This window comes from Gracilinanus agilis, chromosome 3 (genome assembly GCF_016433145.1).
Source record: "Gracilinanus agilis isolate LMUSP501 chromosome 3, AgileGrace, whole genome shotgun sequence".
NCBI classification, from domain to species: Eukaryota; Metazoa; Chordata; class Mammalia; order Didelphimorphia; family Didelphidae; genus Gracilinanus; species Gracilinanus agilis.
In genome coordinates this window covers 358,744,113-358,748,578 of record NC_058132.1, presented here as the reverse complement: position 1 = coordinate 358,748,578, position 4,466 = coordinate 358,744,113, and the positions used below count along the sequence as shown (strand labels likewise).

At 38.7% G+C, this 4,466-nt stretch overlaps 1 pseudogene; it reads left to right on the top strand.

Annotated features, from left to right (window-relative positions):
- The first annotated feature begins 1,543 nt into the window (after positions 1–1,543).
- LOC123241571 lies at positions 1,544–3,194 on the top strand (annotated as a pseudogene).
- The last annotated feature ends 1,272 nt before the right edge of the window (positions 3,195–4,466 follow it).

Sequence of the window (4,466 nt, the reverse complement as noted above, 5' to 3'; positions counted from 1 at the left end):
TTGAAGATATGAGTGTTTAGGGTGAAAGATAATGAGTAAAGCAGATATTTACATCACAAGGAATTTTATCTTGTTTCATTTGATCCTTAGAATAGTCTTGTGAGGGAGGTTTCATTATAATCCTCTAATACAACTAAAGAAATTGAAATTGAGAGAGTTTAAATAATTTACTTGTGGTCAGACAAATAATGTAGATTTGAGTCAAAAGTTGAACTAAGGCCTACCTGATTCCAAAGTTGACACTTTAAATTACCCTATTATATACTGCCAGATGTTACTATAAAAATGTCTTTCACATACTACATAGCTTATAATCATGAAGCAGGTGAAATTTATCTTTGTTTTTCCTTCATTCCTCATTCCATTCCTTTGTCTTCATTTAGTCATATCTCCCAAGCATCCCAGTATCCTTAGTTGTTCCTGATCCTTACAAGAATTCTCAGAGAGACTTTAAAAGACAGAACCAGAGTAGGAGACACAAAAAGATGAAGGATTTCATGGAGAAGAGGTGAGAGCATTTGCAATCTGCCTTCTCCCTCTCCCTGGAGATTATAGGATTCCAGAAATGACAATAACAGAACATTGAAGATTTTCTTGGCTAATCCATGAATGTCAGAAAATGAACTATTAGCAATGGAATGGCAATGACAAAATAGCAGAGGAATTCCTAGATCAGGAGTCTGATATACAGTCAAAAAGTTCCTGTGACAAAAGAGAACCATAACTGAGGAAGAATAAGAGATAATTTTATTGGATAAACAAACTAAGGTACTGTGAGTTATGTGGACTGTGAGGGTCCAGACAAAAGGATTATCTTGGTATGCTCTCTCCTTGAGAGTGACTCCCACCCAGTGAAGCATTATAAAACTGAAGGATTATACCAATTTTTGGACAAGTTCAAGATTTAAGAGAAAATGGAGAGTTGTCTTAACTATTTATAAATTCAAATTTGAATCCTCTGTGTATACATGCATATCTGTTTATATTCATAATTGTTTTTGTCCTCTGTAGTCAATGTCTTGTTATTTTGAGTCCTTATGTGGAAGTTCATCACTCTTCCTTTCTTTTTTTTTTTGTAGAGACCTAGACATAATGCAAACTTATTTTTTAAAAAAATATACTTGTTTATTTTTAATGTTCATTAAAATTGTTTTGAATTCTTACTTATTGTTCTTCCTCCAATCTCTTCCACACCCTTTGAGAAGGCAAGCAATTTCATATAAATTATACATGTGAAATCATGCAAAATATTTTCATGTTAGACACATAGAAAAATGTAAGAAAAATGAAGAAAGTGAAAAAAATTATCTTTCAATTTGGGCTCTCTCTCTGGACCTGGATAACATTTTCATAAAAGACTTTCAGAATTGTTTTGGACCACTGTGTTGTTCAGAGTATCTAAGTCATTCAAAGTTAATCACTGTTAACAGTATTGTTACTTTGTATGGTGTTTTCCTCACTTAATTCTGTATTCGTTCACATAGGTTTTCTCAGGTCTTTCTAAGATAATAATATTCCTATGTGAAACTAAAAAAAATTATTTTTGGCCCATTTCCAGACCCATATGGAGAAGAACTGTCTGCAGTGTGCCCAAAAAGTAGACTTCTGGTGGGTCCATTCTGGAGTTGTCTTTGTGACCTTAGTCTTGCTGAAGTGGCACATCCAGGAGTGGCACTGACAGGTTTTCCACAAGTGTGCATTTTGTCCTGTGACCTTCAAATCTACTAGTGGCACTGCTGCCCAGCACCCTGCCCAGGCACCGAAGGCCTCTCAATTGATCTATAAGTGTTCTTGTGAACTTTCTTCAACAAGGAGAAGTAGATGCAGCCACACTTTTTTCAGAACACCAACAAACTGATGGTGGGAGTTTTCAAGTGCTCTTATTGTCAACTTGTGTTCCTACAGAAGCAAATTCTAATGCACCAAATCATAGGGGGCAGCTGGGTAGTTCAGTGGATTGAGAGCCAAGCCTTGTGAGGTGAGGTGCTGGGTTCAAATCTGACCTCAGTCACTGCCTAACTATATGACCCTGGGCAAGTCACTTAACCCCCATTGCTTAGCCTTTATTGCTCTTCTGCCTTGGAATCAATTCATAATATTGATTCTAAGATGGAAGGAGTTTTAGGGGGGGGGGAAAGAGTGCCCATGGTGTTCCCTGAAATGTGGAAGAGCTCTCCAGCCTATTTTTACTACTGAGATACCCTCTGGCCATCCAGGTCCTAGGAGCCCTGTAGAGCCCTCAGCCACTAGTACTGCTGGACAGAATGGAGCCCAGACCTTGGTCCTCTGAGATAGGCCTTGGGAATACCTTGCTGAAGTCTAGAAGAAGGCTGAGATGAGGTCCAGATTGCAGAGCAGTGGCTTGATCTTCCAGGATTGCCATAAGTGGCTTTCTGATTGCAGGAGTTACATGTCTCATATGAAGAAGAGCCATAGCTGGATAATGAAGCACTAGCCTTGTTGGCTCCCTCCATACTATCATTAACCTTTGACGACATATCTGAAATAACCAAGATATAGCCAAGAAGGTTTATACTTGTTTGGTATTGCATGGTGGACAAGCCCAGCTTCCCTCAGCTCTTCCTGTTGGATGGAGAACCATGTCACCCTTATGCATGGCATCAAAAATCTAGACGAGGCAGTTGTCCAAAGATGTCCTGCTGGAAAGGCCTCTCAGGTGAATGATCTGAAGAGACTGACTGCTGGAGTTGGAGGTGCCCCAGGCTTTACCAACAGAGCAGCTGTTCCCACCAGTGGGCAAAGTGCAGCTTTGCCACAGAGTTTCAGTCATATACTTTAGCACCAGCAGACAGCTCCACAGTCAGCTCCACAGTCTGGTGTCTGTTCTGTGGCTTGTGTTACACCTCAGCAAACTCCCTCAACTGGAACCTCTTCATTGTTCACAAAGTGAGGCTCAGAGGAGGCAGAAGAGGGGGAGTGAGAAAGTCCTTGGAAAAGAACTCCCATGAAAACTAATGAGAATGGGTATGAAGACTTTCATGGGGAGTCTGCCTTGGCTGGGTTGGAAGAAAGCCAGTGGAGGAAGGGTTAAGCCTCCAAGGAGGACTATGAGTAGGACTCAGCAGGCCACTCAGGACCAGAATAGCTACATGACATCTCCTGGGGTGAAACAAATAGCTTTGAAATGTGTGAGGGTAAAGGAGGGCCATGCTGTCCAAGTACCTGCCTTGTAGAGAAGAAGAAATTAAAAAAAAAAACTCTGCCCCCACCCCATTTCTTATAGTACAATAATATTCCATTTTAGTCAACTCCAAATGATGGTTATCCCTTCAATTTCCAAGTCTAGTTGCCACAAAATGAGCTGTCACAAACATATATAGCTATAGATAGTACATATAGGTCCTTTTCCCTTTTTTATTTTTATTTTTTGGGGATACAGAACTAATAGAGGTATTTCTGGGTCAAAGCCTTTCGAGCACATAAAATTCCAAAATGTTCTTTAGAATAGTTGTACCAGTTTACAACTTCACAACAGTGCATTATTAATGTTTTAATTTTTTCACATCCTTTGGAGCATTTGTCATTTTCCATAAGGCAAATTCTGATATTCTCCCAAGAATCTCTGGGCAAGATATGAAACAATGAGTTTTTTCTATAGTACCTTTCTCTTCTCCAAATAAAATTTAGTCCATGTAAACCCAGAATTTAAGTTCTGAGTCAGAGGTCACATGAAAAATTATTTAATAACTACATCAACAGGTCTATTTTCTGGTCAGCAGCATGTTAGGTATTTATTTATAAAATATGATCTGTGCCATGAGGAATTTACAATCCAGTTGGAGGCAGAATAACCATATGTGTGTTAGTTGAAAAACAATGAACAGTGAATTTGTGACTTAACCAGGGACAATGCAGAAGCTATCCTAATAGAAGAAGAGAGCTTTGCTGGAGAATAGGAAAGGAAGAATAGAAAGAGGATGTGGGGAGGGGCTTAAAAGTCATGAAGAAGATCATAAGACTTATCACTGCAAGGGATTTTAGTAGAGTTCATATATAGGAGAAAATGCACCATTAAAAAATGTCATCAGTATAAGTATGATGAAGCAGCTTTTTCATTCATATTAGTTCATCTCCTAATTTAGAGATTTAGAAACTGAGTTTGAGAGGTCATAAAGGTAGTACATAACAAAATTTGGATTTGAACCTAGTTCTTCTGACTCAATTAATTGTTCTTTCTACTAAACCAGTGATGGGCAAACTTTCTAAAGAGGGGGCCAAAGGAAAGGAAATGCTCATCTTGTCAGTTAGTTTCTAAGGCAACCCTTTCGAGGTTTCATTGTATTGTATCCTACTCATTGTGTTCCTCAGATTAGAAATAATGTCATGCTGTTGGATTGGGGAGATAAGACTCAACAATGGGGAGCAATTACAAATTCTTTAGCAAGGAAGGGCCATGATGAGATTATTATTTTGGGGATATTTATCTAAAAACATTAATCTTTCAC